This window comes from Cygnus olor, chromosome 2 (assembly GCF_009769625.2).
Source record: "Cygnus olor isolate bCygOlo1 chromosome 2, bCygOlo1.pri.v2, whole genome shotgun sequence".
Classification (NCBI taxonomy): domain Eukaryota; kingdom Metazoa; phylum Chordata; class Aves; order Anseriformes; family Anatidae; genus Cygnus; species Cygnus olor.
The window spans coordinates 8,778,313-8,796,073 of NC_049170.1; the positions used below are offsets into that span (position 1 = coordinate 8,778,313).

Consider the following 17,761-nt stretch of genomic DNA (forward strand, 5'->3'; position numbering starts at 1 on the left):
TTGCACATTTCTTCCATTAACTCTTCTAACCAGCACTTCAGGCTGGGATGCAGACCCTGACGAGACCCGTGTAAAGAAGCTCTCCAAGATGCTTGAAGATGAACATGGATGAAAAATTTGATTTAGTTTTTCTGCAGTAGCATTGTCTGAGTGCTCCTTCCATACCTCATCCTTCGGTGGGCTTTGCCACACTGGTAGGCCTCCTCTCCTAGGGCTTGGAAACGATTTATTGTTAATTTTGAAAATTAATTGTTAATTTGTGAAAAGAAGATTTAAATCTGTAGTTAAATCCATTTAAGAACAACCTTAGCAGAGACAACTGAAGCATTTGCTATTTATATCTTTACATTAGCAATAAAATTCATAGTTTCCCAGAATCAGTTCAACACAAAATTCCATTTTTTTTCAGGTTTAATTTCATTCTCATCTGAATGAGATGTACTTTCAGGCAGTGAAATCAAAGAAAACTTCGATAAACCCTTGCAAATTACATCCTTCAAAAAGTCCTTTCCACTGCATCCACTTCAAGCAAGTTCTTCTCCAGGCTTGCTGAGGCACCATACAAGATTCACAAGTTCTGGGAGCAGAAAAAGGAACCGATCCTAATTTATACATTTTTAATATATAGCAGTATGTTTTAATCACTAGAGCAGAGAAGTATCAATTAGATACATAGGAACAAGTCAAAGTACTGCTTTGTCAGCAAGTTACACTCAACGCAGAGAAAAAACTGCAATACCACAATCTTTCTTAATTTGTGGTTACAGCTAAAATGAATTAAGTGTTAGAATTTCTGTTCCATAGAACTGCTGTCACTTCTGTTAAGTTCGTTTTTTGTTTGATTCATAAAGTACGTAAGTTTTCAAAATTTCTATCCAAGGAGAAATGACTGAAAAAAAATAATTTCACCAAAAAAAAAAATATGAAACCAAGGAATGTCAAACCATTTTTGCCATTCTGAAACAAAGGGGGGACAATTTTGACCCAAACTACCCCGTAAAACACAGAGCCTAGGAAGCCTGTGTATCCCACTTTGCAGAGACATGGCAGAGGCTTCCCACATCGTGAAGCTCCTGCCCCCAGTATCATAGCAACCTTATTTTCTGATCATTTTAATAAACTAATTACCTCAAATGTATTTGGCACTGGTCCTGCGGGAATGTAGTGGGAACATTATGGCTGCGATTATTAGAAGCTTCCTATTCATTTCCAGGTTAAATGCATTTGTGGTCATTTTATACCCATTTGTTCTCCTGCCAACATCGCCTGCAACTGTGAGCTGGAAGCCCTGAGAGCTGCAGGACACCTGGGGGTAGCACTGCTGCTTCTGCTGCTGCTTCCTCACCTGCATTTCAGCCAAAGCACATCAAAATCAACATGTGCCACCAGAAACCTCGCAGTTAGCCCCGGCTGCAACCAGCTGCTGGTCCACCCCTAATGCAAACTGTGGATCTTCACATCTGGAAGTTTTCAGGGATATTCAGCTGAACAAATGTACAGAAGGATTTCAGCTGCCTAAACTCAAGCAGCTGGTGCCATTTCAGGCTTCTGCAAGGTCTGGATTGTGCAGATGGATGTGGCACAGGACCTGAAAGGGACTCACTGCTCTCTGGAGGCCAGGCAGTGTGTTTTAGGGCACCCCCAAAACCCTATCTCCGTTAGGGACCTGAATGCTACCTGGAAGTTCACCGTAGCACAAGGTGAATAGCTTTCAAGGGTTTTCTGGCTCAGTCTCCACTGACTATGATGGGTATTTAGCCATGGTTCTCGCAAAGTGCCAGCACATAGGCACCTAATTAGGTGCCCTAATTAGGGACCTGAATCCCACCTCATCTTGCAGTATTAACGGGAAAAAAAAGACTATATTTCTGGACAAACAGCCTCCACATCAGTGTAATCTGCTGTCTCTGTAACCCCCTCTGCAAAAGAAAATGACACCAATGGAATGATCCTGCATTAGATTTGGATTAAGAAGTAATTAAGGAAAAACTGGTGGCAGCTTTGGATAGCCATTGCTAATTACCAAAACATGATGCTTGCATGGGCAATGGGATCCACCTGATCAATTTAAACTTATCTGAATCTACCCCCTTATCAAAGGGGTACCACATATTCAGAACAATGTTCAGAAAATTCAGCACCTTAAAAAGAGAAGGGAGCTAAACAAAATGTAAAGCATAAACAACTCTTTTCCTCCTGCTTTCCTCCAAGGAAGGGTCACAGAAACATAGGAGTATCCTTAAATTTATTGCAGACATATAGGGTTTTTTTCAGCCTTGATTTCCAGTGTTAGACTTTGACAAATAACTTTTTATGGTTGGATTTTATGCTCTCCCAAGGTGAAAGTATAAAAATTAAAATAAGTCTATTAGAAAACCTAGACTGACCTAGTTTCAGTTATCCTTAGAAGGCATTAGTTAGAAAAGATAAGACATTGCAAGAAAGATTTTGTCTTCTAGAAGTGTTATTTCTCATGGCATTTAGTTTGTCTTACCTGAGGCCATCCAGCAGAGTCAGAAGGTCCCTCAAATGCAGAAGGAAAGTAGGGGAGAGCATTGTAATGGAGAAGAGAAGGAAGAATACAGCTGGTATTGATAAGATAGAAACTTTAACATGTTGGACACCTCTAAATAAACGTCAATAAAATTAAATAGAAGGATAAACCAAGAAACGATTACAACTGAATTTCTTTATTTCAAGAACATATCATCAATGTATGTTAGAGGTGGAAAGAGTACCTGAAAGGACTTGGATATGGAAGGCTTAAGCTGTCCTTGCCTGATACGAAAGGACTAATAACAATTTCTCCCTCCAGCCAGGAGAAATGCCCACAGAGAAGAGCTCCAAACGCCTCAAAAACTGTAAAGAAAATGAGCAGCAATATAGCAAAGACTGACATAAAGGAGTTGCTAGTGAAGCTGTATCTTTGAAATCTAGAGCTGTAGTAGTTAAAGCAAAACTTAGCAGTCATGCGAGGCAATGAGAGGCTTGGAAGCAAAATTGCAAAACAAACTCTTGCCTCCAGCTCCCTTGTCAGTAAAGTAGTGCTGATACTGCTCAAGGACCAGAAGGAGAAGGATGGAAACAAGAACAGGAGCATGGTAGAGTCACGCTGACCCTAACCTTGAGTAATTTCACATCCAGAAGGTGGAAGGACCCACTGCCCTTCCTGAGTCCCATGTAGGACACCTGGGCAGCAACAAATATTTTAAGCTAATCTACTATCTAGCCAGGAACAGCATCATGTAATGGGAGAATAGCAAATTTAAAAGGGAGAGAAGAAAGGAAAGGAGTAAAATGACAGTCTCTTATGTCTGACCTTAAGAACAGGTAAGATTTCAGAACAGACGTGGAAGAAAAGTATAATGGCAGTAAATGATATAACAAGCAGTATGGACTTATCAAAGTAAGATCAGGAACATAATTGACTTTATAGATGCAGAGAGTGCAGTAGAGCTCATCCATGCTGGCTTGGAGAAAGCATTTGATTAAATACCATCTGGGAGATTAGCTCAGATGGGGAGGGTGGAAGCTAGATTGACTGCAAAGTGGGTGTGCTGCTGGCTGAAGGGGAGATGAAAACACATACTGCTGCTAAGGTGAGGATCAAGCTGGAGGGGAATTACTAATAGATTTCCTCAACAATCATTCTCAAGACCAATATTTTTATTAATTACTTGGGCGCAGAAAATGTCTGACAAAATCTGCTAATGACAAAATTTAGAGGTGGTGTCAATATAGAGGTGGAATGAGATAACAGCTGAAGCAGCACATGATCCTGAGGACTGAGGTAAGAGGAGAGAGGGAAAACTCATTGGTACAAAATGCAAGGTAATTTAACTGGGAACCAAATAAACAGGCAGCTTTCTGACATAAATGTGTAGTTCATAATCTGTGGAGCACCAGCTGATCAGAGTGACCAGTATAATGCAGCTGGGAAAATGGAAAATCTGGTCTTAGTGCTAAGATGGGTTGGGTCCTAAATCCCTTAGAGGAACTAGGAAAGGTCTCTGTGGTAGAGGTAGGAAACATGATTGTCCTGGTAAAGAATATTGGTGCCCCTCATCTGTGAACTGTCCCAGCTGTAATGGCCTGTGGTCGAGTGAGAGGTGGGTTCAGCTAGAAGGGGGTAGATGAGGGTTGTTAAGATAACTACAGAAACTGGGAGGCATTCGTACCAAAAGAGATAAAAGGAGTTTGGTTTGATCAAGCCTGGGAAAACAGCTACCTACAAATACATGAGTGGTAAATAGATGGGAAGGAGGAAATGTGTGCAACTGGCACAATAATGTTGGCAGAAAAATGAACTGGCACAAATTATCATGAATAATAACACATTGCAGCATGGAAGAAAGTTTCTGGCTATTTATTAAGAGAATTAGTGGGGAGAAGCCTACTCCTTGTCAGAGGGAGTTCACCCAGCTTACGGAAAGCATAGCGTGCTTTTCCTCATGACCAAGGTAAGCAAACTCCAGGACATTAACAGGTCTTTTCTGGATCTCTGCTACTGAATGGGGATCCCAGCAGTAACCAGGGGAACAGTCTAGTGCCATGAACAGGAGTTTGCAATCCTGTCATCTCTGTTCTTAGAGAGGCAAAGGGGGACCTGCTGGGCAGCTGGACATGGGCCAGCCTGGGGTAGCTGGGCATGTTCTGCAGTTACAGTGGGACATGGTGTTTCATTTTAAATCCTTTCCTAAAAACTGTTGCACAGAATAATGCTGAATAGCTGATGTGCTAAATTATAACTTTACTCAGTGACTTTTTATTTAACCACTTCCAAAAGCAGAGCCCCCCGTGCCAGTCCTGAGCCAGGGATTGTCCCCTGCTCAGTTGTGGAGACAGCAGTGCAGGGACACCCACAGCTGTCCCCAGCCTTCCTGCATGGGCAATTCAGCATTCATCATGAACAGCCATCTCCTACGCTGGCCTTCCTGATAGTACTTGGATTTTGGCAGATGCAATACTTGGGAATTTTATAGAAGTGCCTGGTGGGTCTGTGGTGAAGGAGGGACAGCAGCATGTCACACCCATCGAGGCAGCAGTGGACCTGGGGGGAGAAGGGAAGAGGACTGGGAAGGGGATAGGAACAAAATCAGAGAATGGAGGAGAGAAAGAAAAGGAAATAAGGACCCTAGGGGCTGCTGTCTTATTTATTAGGCCACGGTAGCTCACCTGGGAGCGTGGAGGCTCCCCTGGCATGCTGAGATAAGCAGCTGCTGCCTCCTTCCCAGAGGGAACATTGAAGTAATGGGGTGTTCAGGGGGATGTGCTGCTGTGCCAGAGGCAAGCAAAAGGAACGGTGTCATTATCGTGCCTACAGAGAGAGGCTGGTGGGTCCCCAAGAGCCAGTGACAGTAATGGTGTTTTAAAGTAACTCAATAACTATTCATGCCAGGAGGATGAGTTACTCTGAGTGGCCTTATTTGCTAAGTTACTAGACAGTAAAAATAAGAGAATTTTCACAGCTGGTGCAGAGAGGATACTGCCTCCATCTTTCTTTTAATACAGGGGAATAATCAAAAGTTGGTGTAAATGGACAGTTAACTGAACACCCTCCAGTTCCAGGAAGGTGGATATAGTGCTTGTGCTTCTCAGAGCATGCACAGCTGGAGCTCTGTATGCCTAGGCTGAGGAGAAACAGCAGCAAAGGCTGGGAACAACTGCAGGAGTTGCAGCAATCTGCAAGAAATTTCCCCATCCGTGTATTCCCACGTGGAACAATATGTGGGAATGGGTCCAGTTCTGGCCCTCCCCATACAAGAGAAACCTGTACAGACCAGGAAAAGTCCAACGGAGGGCCACCAAGATGACTGAGGGACTGGAGAACCTCTCCTAGAGAAGAGGCTTGGGTGGGAGGACCTTATCAATGCCTAAAAATGCCTGAAGGGAGGGTGCTACAAGGACAGAGCCAGGCTCCAGGGGGAGAAAACAAAGATGGTGAAGGGTCTGGAGTGCTAGACTTGTGAGGAGTGGCTGAGGTCCCTTGGTTTGTTCAGCCCAGAGCAGAGCAGGCCGCGGGGAGGCCTCATGGCAGCCCGCAGCTCCCTCACGAGGGGAGCGGAGGGGCAGGCGCTGAGCTCTGCTCTCTGGGGACAGCGACAGGACCCGAGAGAATGGCATGGAGCTGGGACAGGGGAGGGTCAGGCTGGGTGTTAGGGAAAGGTTCTGCACCCAGAGGTGATCGGGCACTGGGACAGGCTGCCCAGGGCAGCGGTCATGGCACCAAGTTGCAGGAGTTCAAGGAGCGTGTGGACAGCGCTCTCAGACACAGGGCCTGGTTTTTGGGTGGTCTTGTGTGGAGCCAGGATTTGGACTCGATGATCCTTGTGGGTCCCTCCCTACTCAGGATATTCTTTGATTCTCTTTTTAGTTGTGCCCAGTGCCAGGACAGGACCTAGTGTCAAAGTACATAGGATGCGTGGCTCCCTCTGCCAAAACCAGGCCCCAAAATGCCTCCTTGTCAGGTTGCTTTGGGGGACACCCATCAAGAACAAGATGTGCGGAGCAGGGACAGTGTCCCAAGTGCCACCTGATGCCCCAAAGCTGTGTGCTAGGCACCACAGTCCAAGGTCCCATGCCTTGGTCCTGCCTGGAGCCCCATCCCCAGTGAGCCTGCCCTGCAGTGCCTCACCTCCTCTAGCTCTTGGTGAGAAGTTTCATCTGCTTCTGGACAAGCCAGGAGGTGCTCAAAAGAGTCCAAATCTACACAACTTCACCTCCATTATTTCTTTTCATTTTGACTGGAGAGAAGTCCTCCTCCTCTGGGCAATGAGGTCTTAGTAGAGGACAATCCCCTCCAAGTACATGGCAGCTGTTTGTGGGGGTTTTAACCCACATGATCAGTCAAGGGTCTCTTTTTATCTCCTGCGCAGGAAGAAGAGAGCAAAGTTGCAAGAAGTCTGTGGAGAAGCTAGGAGCCAAACCTAACTCTCTATAAGTACACAGATGCTTCTCCTGTCAGTCTCCTTCCCTGGGAAAAAACAAGACCAAAAACACACACACAAAAATCATGCTCACAACCATTCATTATCCAAACTTGCTGAAAGACACTGAAATTAATCAAAACATAAACTGGGCAGGGATACATTAAGCAAGTGAAAAACAGACACAGTTTGGATGTGCTGGCACATACCCGTGTCAGATATAATTAAGGCTCCCATTCTTTGTCCTTCCTACCACTACTTCTATATATTAAGTTCCATTCTATTTTAATTACACTTATTGTAGCATTTCTTCATTCAAAATGAATAGCTCTTAAGAATGGTGCTTTCAGGGAAACACAGTGGGTATTCTTTCTTTTTTTACTTTTTTTTTTTTTGGGGGGGGGGGCGCGCATTTGTACTTGGCATTTTCAGTAAGCATGGGGAAATCCCTGTTTCCAGTGCCTTGGGGAAGATAATGAAGTTTGCACAGTTCTGAAAAATTAGAAGGGAATTGAAGGCTTAAAATTACTTTTACAAAAGAAAACTGGAAACTTAATTTTAGTGTTTGTTCCAGGCAGCAAGTGGGAGTCTCACAGATGAGTGAAAGCCTTGTAAAGTAATTAATTCACCATGTTAATTTTATTTAGGTGCTACTCAGCAGCATCCAAAGGTCCTGTCCAAGCCTGGGACCCCCTTGTTGTAGTACTGGTCAGGCAGGTTACAATAAATCCTCCATGCCACCCAAAGTCCACAACAAGACCTAGATATAAATCTCCCTTAGGGCCAATTTTTCTGTTGGAAATTGAAATGCCTGAAAAATCATCAATTTCAACCCAGTTCTGATTATTTCAGGTGGTGGGAATGAGTCCTGGGAGCTTATGTCCTGCAGTCAGGTCCCTCTGGACACCTGCCCTCCAGCTGCTGGGAACACTCTGGTTTGGGTTTATGAGCCCCATGCATCTCCCTGGAAATCTCAAATATATTTTTGTGCAAGGATATACACTGGGAGTCTGATGCCTCTAGGACCTACTGCAGCTAACCAGGGTTCTGTCCATGTGCATGCTAAAACTCCCACATGCAGAGCTCCTGGGTACCCAGGTGTGTATCCTTGCACGGAAAACACCAGGAGCAACTAAGTCATGGTGACAGAGATGACAACAAAACCAAGAAACTTCATCTACATGAAAGGTCAGCCTTGCTCTTTTTTATTTCTTCCACAAGAAGAAAAATTGTTGCAGATTCTGTATATACCATTAAATTTTGATATAAGGAGGTACATGGATAAGATGAGCAAACTGGAACAAAAATGACTAAAGACAGTGTTCTCAAGAGACTCATGCCCAAGCACTTTTTGTTCTCAATCCTCAAATTTAGAGCCATGAATTATTTGGGGTGTTTTCTTTTTAGACAACCACACAGCCTATTTATCAGAAAATTGATGTTTGCCACTTCCCTTCAAACAACATTTTCCATGTTTTTATCTTAGTTGCCAAAAAATAAGGCATGCAGATCTTCGGTTGCTTTTGGAAACCAAGTCCTTATGTATTTAAAGAAGAAAAACATTCCATAAAATATTCCCACCTCTTTTTTCAAAAGCTGGTATGGTGGATGCTCTCTCGGTACAACTTTTTCAGTGTTTAATGCTTTGTGTTAACCAAGTAAGCTGGAGAGGAGAGCTGATGGCCCAACCCCTTGTGTGTTCACCATCCGGGTTGAGATTAGCGTACACAAACACTTTCTGCATGGGGTTACACAGGGCCAGAGCTGAGATTCCCAGTTCAGCTGCTTTCACCCACTGAAATTACTGCAGAGAGCAGTGATCCACCAGGGAGCAGCAGGAAGTCATTCCCGACCCTGTGCACTGCTCAGACCCCCAGGTTAGCATCACCCAGCCATGAGCTTCATCAGCGTACTGCTAAGCAGTTTTGCTGGCATTTGGAGTACAGTAGCATGACAAGTTATTGATATTTCCTTGAATATTACACAACTGCTTGACAAGGTAATCCATCATGAGAGTGAAAGCAGATAATTTCCTGGGAGCACGCTGAATTCCTGCATTCAGTTCCCTCTCTGGTTAAGCCCACTTGCTGGTCCCATTGTGTTGCTGCCTGTTCTTTGAATTGCCATTTATACATTGCTCTGTGTACAACCAACTCTGGCGTAAGAGGCTTTAACAATTGCAATATACAGTCAAATGCAAATAATTGCTTTGACAAAAGGAATAGAAATCACATCAAGTCACTTAAACCCCATTCCCTGTGTACTGCAGATTAGAATAGATTGTGCCCTATGGCTGATGGTGTACTCCTGTTGTAATCATTAAGAGTCTACTAAATAAGTCAATTATTGTTATAACAAGGCATTCATTAGTAATCTGGACAGAGATCATATGGATGGTATATAACAGCTGGAAGTGGCAGAGAAAAGCAGAGAGGTGGCAGGATGAATGCATGGGTATAATAAGAGGAGCTGCAGCCCTTTTCAGACACCCAGCTTTAATTAGGAAGAACTGCAACCCGCCACCCGTGAAGCAGGCTCTATCTCGCTCGATTTCTGGTGAGTGCAGTGCTCTGCCAAGCCCTGAAGGCAGGAGGAAGGCAAACAGCACAGATCCAGAGCAGATCCTGCTGCTGCCAGCAGCGTGACCCTGCTGCCTCTGGTCCAGGCACGCCGGTGTCAAACGGTGCACATGCAAGCATAGCATGAAGGCTGTGCATCCTGCCAAGAAATTCGCACTGCACACATATAGGACAGGCCATCTGAGACTCATTTAAGCTAGGCAGCACTGCCATTTGTGCCTGGCACACAAGGCTGAGGTACAAACTTCTTGAGCTTGAAGCAATACTTGAAATGAATGATTAATCCACCATTGATGAGTCACAGCCACCACGTGCTTCAGCTGATGAAATGATGGACTCCTGCTGCTAAGAGAGTTCATGCTCATCCTGCAAACACCAGGTCTTCAAGGCATTCTGACCTGCAAACTGATAGCACACTCCTGCCCCATGGGTCTGGGTGCCACCACCACTCAGCACCACCACGGGCCCAGGTGAAGGTGGCAGTGAGTTTGGTGGCATGTGCCCTCTGCAGCACAGGCACATCCAGGGAGCTTGTTGGAAGCACGTCTCTAATTAGGGCTTTTTGCTGTTGTTCCTACCTGGGTTTGACCCCAGCAACTCCGTGGCAGAATAATCCTCTCTGTGAGCATCTGTTGGAAAAGTACAGTCCAACCAATGCAAGGACATCATAGAGCAAAGGCGTAGATGTGGGTGTGAAAACTTGCAGCTCCACCAGCACCACAGCCACGAGTGCAGTGCAGAGCTGTGACCTTGCCAGGAGCTGGGTGGATGGATGGGTGGTTTGTGTGCTGAGATGGAGACCCACCTGACACTGCCCACTTCCAAAAAGGCTTCTGGTGAGCACATGTTGCTTTTAAATTATCCTCATGTTTCCACAGAAGTCACCTTCTGCACTGGCATGTGGAGATGATGCCCTGAAGTTGCGTGCAAATTGCTGCCCATCCCAAGGGGGAGGCTGACAGTGTGCCTAGTGGTTCATCTCTCTGTAGGTCTCCTTTGTGCACTCTTCACCGGGTTAATCCTGCCCTCTTTTCTACCAGCAAATTTGCCGGAGGTCACAGGGGTGGGCACAGCTGTGATTAACCGCTGCTGCATGCAAACCCTGCTCCATTTTCTTTTCTGCTTTCTCAGCAAAAGCTTTGTAGGACATGAAGATGAAGTCGGAGGGTGGGTGTGCAGAGATGCAGTGCAGAAGCTGCTCAGCTGGGAGCGGGTACAGCTCTGCCCCTCCTGTGCCTCAGTTTCCCCACAGAGGTGACACGAAGCTCAGCATCCCCCTTGCTCTCAGGCCAGTTTGGGTATTTGCAGCATCACCCGAGAGAGGAGAGGAAGTGTTCCAAGTCAGTGCAGAGTAAATCATTAGTAAATTAGAGCTAATGAATGATCACATGAATCCCAAACCGGAGGGCATCCTCCCTGCTGCTCCAGCTGCCTCTAGGTGGTTGATTTCTAAATTACTCTTTCCTCATTGCTTCAAGACATCACCTTGGGAGCCAATCATGCTGCTTCTTCCAGCATCCCCCAGTGCTCATCTACACCCGAGAGCCGTGCTCGTGCTCCAGCTCAGGTGGGGCTGACCCCCAGTCTGAATGCAATTTATTCCTGCTGGAAAAGCTGATTCGCTTGAGGGGAGAATAAGTGCTGGGTGGTTACAAAGCACCTTTACACACACACCTGCATGAGGAGCTGCATACAGGACCAGTTCACACCAGGTCAGGGTGCATGGGCAACCATTGGCTTCGTCTGTGCAGGGAAATCTGCTCCATTTCTTGCAGCAGAGCCCCCACCAAAGCAAGAGCATGGATCGCCACCAAGATTTCTTCAGGTGCCACAGCACTGTGCAGGGACAGAAGTTGGTAACTCTGGCCAGGGAGTTGTTATTACCCCTGAGTGCAGGGAAACTGAGGCAGAACAGGCAAGGAGTCCCCAGACTTACTTTTATTTTTTTCCAGACCACAAAGTACTGTGCCAGCATCCATAGCCAGCCCCAACATTTTCTCTTTAGTTTATACCTAGTTCAGCTGAGCATGTCCGGCTCTGTTTGTATTTCAGACACACAGAAAAACAACTACATTGCTATAGAGACAGCTATGATTTGCATCTTAATTAAGCAATGACAGATGCCCTGATGATAAAGGCAATCTTTAGCTGTGGATCCCCATTGGTTTTTAAGTTACAGCATCCCTGATTATAAGTAGGTGCTTCTGAAAACAGCATTTCAGCAGGTGATTGGCAGAGCGTCACGTCTTAATGTTTTTGCTGCGCTGATGCTCTGATGTGAATACTTATTTCTCACTGGTGAGACACTCAAATACTCTGGGCTCAAAGCAGAGAGGGACTGGGGAAATACCAGCTGGTTCTGCATGGCATAGACCCCACTGCTCAAGGTGGGGGGACCTGGGGCACATGAAAGGGCTGCAGGAACCAGCAAAGCAAAGTGCTTGTGCCTCAGGTGAGTGCATGGGGACACCCGCAGCAAGACCTCGCTGCGTGCTGGCAGCATATTGTTGGGGTTTGTCTCCAGGTGAAGGCTGATCTGTAGTGGGAGGTGCTTCACTGTGCACAGTCCTGAAGACAAGTGATCAGCAAGGGAATGGCCTCAGACCTGGGCACAGAGCTGGCAGTGCAACACCAAGCAACCCCAAAGGGCTCCAGAGGCTGGAGAGCTGAGCACCTGCAGGAGAGGAGGTGACCACACTGGATTTCCAGCCCTGGCAGCACCTGACCAGTTATTCAACACCAAAACCTCATTTCACCTCTTCTGCGCTAAAGGAACCTTGCAGAAATAATGTTTTCCTGATGGCCTGAGCACCTGGCAGCAAGCAGGATACAAGGAGTCATTTGCAAGCAAGGAGAAGACAGGGTTCAAGGAGACAGGGAGTGACAATGCTTGGATGAACCTAACCCAGGTGCAGCGTGTGATCTCTGGTGCAGCCCATGAAGCCACGCACCCCTGCTCCCCAAGCAAGCTGTCCACATGCTCAGGGATGTGTCTGCAGCGCTCTCGTCCGTGTTATCTTTGCAACACTTTCAGATGCAGATCGTTCTGAAACTTGGCCAAAGGCTCAGAAGGAATGGGTAAAGTGAGACAGGCAGGCAGCAGACTGACACCTATGCGTGGTGTAGGAAACCAATATCAGTTGCAACCAATTCTTTGTGGGATTTCAGTCCAAATGGTTATGTCTCTGCAGGCACATTCTGGTAATATTGGATGCAGGACTCTAACCTACATCAGACGGTGACTCCTACATCAGAGGCGTGGATTAAGCCAAGCAGACAACAGGACTGGGAAGAGATGCAGCTGCAAGAGATAACAGAAAACCCCCGCTAACCCACAGAGCCATTCCACTGCAGCACCTCCCCATCTTTATGGCAGAAAGTAGAGGATGTGTGTTTGTTCTGCCAAGTGAAACCAGAGTTAGAAGTCAGGTCAGGTGCCTCCCGGGAGGATCATTCAGCCCTCGCGCCCCTTCCAGCTCTGTGGCATGCTGAGCAGCTCTCGCGCTTGAAGGGCAGGAGGCCCATGCCTGAGTACACCAAAAAGTTAATTGGAAGGAGCAGCAGTGGAAAAGGCCTGACCTTTTCCTGAATCGCAGCCCAACGCTGAGTAGCAGAGGTCATCCAATTAGTGGGGAAAACGATGCTGGGAGAGAACTTTCTGCCCTGACAAAGTGATTGCGAGGGTTGTTAGAGGGGCCCCACCGCAGCGCACGCAGGGTCAGGGTGAGCTGTTCCTCGCAATGAGAAAGAGGATGCTTCACCCTCGGACATAGATGGTCACCACCAGCACCGAGGTGGCTCAAGGAGCTCTGTAAGCGTTGCCAGAGATTGGTTACAGTCCCCACAGCCTGCTGAAATGATGCCCTGATTCCTGGCTTTTCCAGACGGTAAAGCTGAGTTATTCCAAGGGAAACAGCTAGGTAGGATGAAGTGTTTAGACCTAGCAATCTCCTGTGCTAACAGCTAAGAGAGACCATTTCTGTATTCTGACTCTTACTGTATCCAAGCCCTAACAGGTTTTCTGCTCTCCACGGGCACTCAATTTAAAAAGAAACTCCTCCATCAACACTTTTTCAAATATCCCCAGGGCTACTCTCCAGGCTCCAGCAGGACTGAGTCAACAGGACTCCTCCGGGCTGGTTCAATGGGCTGTGTCTTAACGCATATCCACTGGGATGTTTCTCATTTCACAGACTAACAACGATTTTCCTCATCTATTTTCTGATGAAAGAAAGCAAACAATTACTGCTCGGGATATCAGCTAACAGCGTATCTGGCTTACACAGATAAACTCAATTCCTTTGTGCTGCAAAACACTCAGAGATCATGTTAATCTTCAACAAGGTGCTGCGAGTATTTTACAAGGTGTATATTAAAAGCTGTTGAACCGGGATATTGATCTTTCCTCCACATTCAGATCATTCTCCACGCTGTACTCTCCTTTGTAGTCTTAAAAAGCCGTGAGAAGTGCAGGGAGGAATGGTGATTCACTTTCTTCATCTTCTACTAACTCGTACAATTGGTAGAGTTAAAGCTAATACCCCCAAATCATTCAGAATGGATCTAATTATATTTCCTCTGAATCAGAACAGCCTTTTGCTTGGTCAGAGGTTCAAAAGAAAGCAGATGGATAACGCATAAAGTCAAAAAAGTGAACGGAGCAGCTAACTTGAAGGGGATTTCACCATCAGCCATCACCATATGGCAAACAAGGAGCTGTGGGAGAGCCCCCATGACTTATTGGGGCTGACTGATGGTATTCAAGGAGCACCAGAAGAAGGGGATGAGAAGAAGAAGAGAAGCATTGGATGCTCCAGGAGATGGAAAAAACACTGACAAGTAAATGCTTGGCTGTTCAGAGGACGACGGAAAAAAACAAGCAGCTGGAATCTTGTATCACAGCCGGCTTTTAAAGAGCGGAAATGTAATTCGGGTAATAGTTATTAGAGCGCTTTCTCCAGAGAGGTCAGTTTGTTAGTCTCACACCAGTTTTGTTTATTGTGGTCATAAAGAGAGCCACCAATACGTGTGGAAATAAAAAGCAAATGGGGATTACCAGAGCAGTATGTTAGACAGATCTCAGATTTACTGGAGCACGTATTTAGCAGGCTTGAAATCGCTTTTAAAATAAATCTGATTTTCTCTTTTTTTAAATGTCATTGATTACAGTTATTTGGTTTGAGAAGGAACATAAGCAGGTGTTACTGAGAGATTTACCCCCTTTAGCAAGATTTATACCTGTTTCTTTAACAGAAACCTATGATCCCCGTGTGATGAGCAAGGTCCGGCTCCCAGTTAAAAGCAGGAGAGATACGTGTAAATAAACACTGTAATTAGAACTGACACTTTCTGCTCGGCTGCTAACAGTGACCACAGGGATGAAAAACGACATTAGTTCCACCCCGGGCAGAGCCACTGTGTGCTGTAAGAGATTCGGGGAGAGCATTAAGCAGCAGTGAACTGGCTTACGAGCTCTGGCCAGGGATGCTGGGCAGCTTATATGATCCGCAGCGCCAGTTCCAGCGGGATGACTGGCACCAGCACCGACGGAGAGCTGCCAGCTTTCATTAGAGCTGGTGTCTGCAAATGTTCTCCATGTACATGGAGACAACTCTGTGTTTGGTGACGGTGCAATGCAAAAAGCTTCAGCCAGTCCTTCAGGTGCCTGGGGCTGAGGAGGTGACGTGGTGTTGGAGAAGCCCTGGAAATGTGGGAACTTCAAAGACTGTGACACCAAGAAGTGGTGGCTGCTCTGGGTACCTAGAATATTCACATAGAGTTTTCTATCCCTCAGTCTATTCTTACCACCAAGAGAAGTCCTTCTGGGGCAAAAGGAGCAAGACTCCGGCCAACCTTGTTAGCCTACACGGCCGTAGCACTCCATAGCAGCTCCTGGTGTCCCAGCAGAAACCCCGAGGCACAATCCTTGGCAGCTACGTTGGGCGCTCATTTGCAGGGGAATTAAAAAAGGATGTAGCAATTTCACAATGCCGTGGCATCAATCAGAATTCATAAGCAGCTTCCTGAAATTATCACATATGGTAACTACACGGCATCTGGCTGGTAATTAGATGTCAATATTTAAGGAAGCGCGGCTGATGCAGTGTCTCTGGCTTTGTGCTTTCTTTTTCACTCTTGTTGCCTCTTGAAGTGGAAGCTTAGCTATTTGTTTCTGGTCAATACGACAGCACAAGAATTTGGGATGAGTTTTGCTTTTGTGCCTGACAGGAGGCTCACACGGCCCCAGTCCAGCACCATACTGAGCAGCCAGGTCAGCAGTAGCACCTTTTCTCTAACCTCTGCATGAAATCTGTGGGTGCTAGCTATCCTTTGGTATATCATTATTTGCTTTTCCTTCACATGAAATTAAACAGTTTAAATTTTGTTTGCATGTGGTCAGCTCTATGACTTGCACCCAAGAATCCAGTGTGGGCAACCCCAGGAGGAACAAAACAGCACTAATGCAGTCAGCTACAGCCCGTGGCTTGTAAAAAAACACATTTGATAACCTTTAAAATATGAGAGAAGTGTTTTAAAATAACAGCTCAGCAGAAGATTGATCAAAACAACTTTAATTAGAGACATGAGGCTATTTACATTGGCTTTTGCCTTTCTAATTTAACTTTAATTTTCATGCTTGAGGGTAACCAAGCAAGTCAAAACTCAAGTGGCTTAGTGGAAACGTGTGCTTTTAATGAAAGCATCTCTCACCTTCTGCAGCAAAACAGCAGAGATGACCAGGAAACAGCAATCAGGAGCCAATGCTTTTGGAAATGCCCCAGGTTTGTTGATGTGATGTGTCCCTTACTCTGTGAAGCCATGTCTGATCATTGCTCCTGGATGGTGACCTCGTGTCCAGGTATGATCCCTTCCTGGAGATGCTCAGAGCTGGTTGCATTGTCTGTAGCTGGGAACCTGATTTATTTTACCCTTATGGAGACAATACGGTTGATGCTGCAAAGTGTGAGGGAGGTTAATTGTTACCTTCAGCTGTCAGGGATGCAGGGATGGCAGGGATTGATCCCATCAGTGGCAGGTGTTATGCAGAGAATTCATTAGTCAGGCATTTATATTTTGGATGCTGTCTTTGCCACCCCAGTGTGGCCTGTTTGCAGTCACTCAGCTATAACTCTCCCTGGCTTGGCAGCAGTTTGGTGATGGAGAGCAGCTGGAGCTGAGGTGGGAAGCACAGGGCTCACTGCTGACCTCCTTGGGAGCAGGAATGGGGCAGATTTCATCACTCCAAACCCAGCATTCCCCAAACTAACACCCTAACCCTGTGTTAGTAGGTTCCCATGTCATTTGGGAAGGACAAAAAATAGGAACATGCCAGTTGGCTGAAACCTCTTTTGGCAGTATGAATGGGTCCAGAAAGATTTAAATGTTCCAGAAAGATGTAAAATTCTAAAAAAAAATTGAAACATTACAGGTCAGCTTGATACAATCAGCCCACAGTGGAAGCTCCAGTTACCAGGAGCACATATGCCCATGGGGTGTGACACTGCTGTCATTGCCCATGCAGCAGCAGGATGGTGTTTCTTATGATTGCAGCCACAGAGAGAGGTTTTCATCAGAAACTGTTTCCTGAGTGGCCTTTCTTGCAGGGGAATGGCCACAAGTTGCATCAGGTCTTTAGTGAAAGAGTTGTGTGGCATTGGAACAGGCTGCCCAGGGAAGTGGTTGAGTCACCTTCCATGAAGGTCTTCAAGGAATGTGTAGATTTGGAACTTAGTGGCATGGTTTTGTGGTGGACTTCAGTACTAGGTTAAAGGTTGGACTAGAGAATCTTAGAGGTCTTTTCCTACCTGAATGATTCTGTGATTCTATGATCCTTTTCAGACATCTCGTACCTTCTTAAGCTTTCTCAAGCTGCTTGCCCTGTTGGCTGACTGCTCTTTGTGGCACTCTCTGCCAAGAGGGTTGTGTGGCTGGATAGATGCAGTGAGAGCCAAGTGAGCTGCTAAGACTTCAGATTAAGTGATGTATGGAGCATTTGCTCTCCCTACCTGAATGCTGAGTAGCAGCAGCAAAGCAGGCAATAGTAACAGCAGCCAGCTTGACTTTCTGTAGTTAGATGGCATTAATAACCCTTCTTTCTCCAGTCACCTCTCGCAGGACAGGACAGGTGAGACCTCCCTTTGCTGGTGAATGGTGCTTGATGCGGTGGCGATGGCCTCCAGACACTGCTGATGGCTTTTGTGATTGATCATACATTTGTTAATGTAGTTGATCAACTCCAGCAGCTGTTTATTCCTA

General features: G+C 46.0%; 1 long non-coding RNA gene across 3 annotated transcripts; it reads right to left on the reverse strand.

Moving 5' to 3' along the window:
• Positions 1–347: 347 nt before the first annotated feature.
• LOC121066210 lies at positions 348–3,605 on the reverse strand. Of its 3 annotated transcripts, none has more exons than XR_005817586.1 (5): positions 3,320–3,605; positions 2,739–2,859; positions 2,495–2,626; positions 1,129–1,345; positions 348–577 (listed from the first exon to the last, which is right to left on the reverse strand). It is a non-coding gene; the product is annotated as an uncharacterized LOC121066210 (long non-coding RNA). The 3 variants fall into 3 exon arrangements; XR_005817588.1 differs by having other exon boundaries at positions 2,495–2,524; positions 3,320–3,602; XR_005817587.1 differs by lacking the exon at positions 2,495–2,626 and having other exon boundaries at positions 3,320–3,595.
• Positions 3,606–17,761: the final 14,156 nt, after the last annotated feature.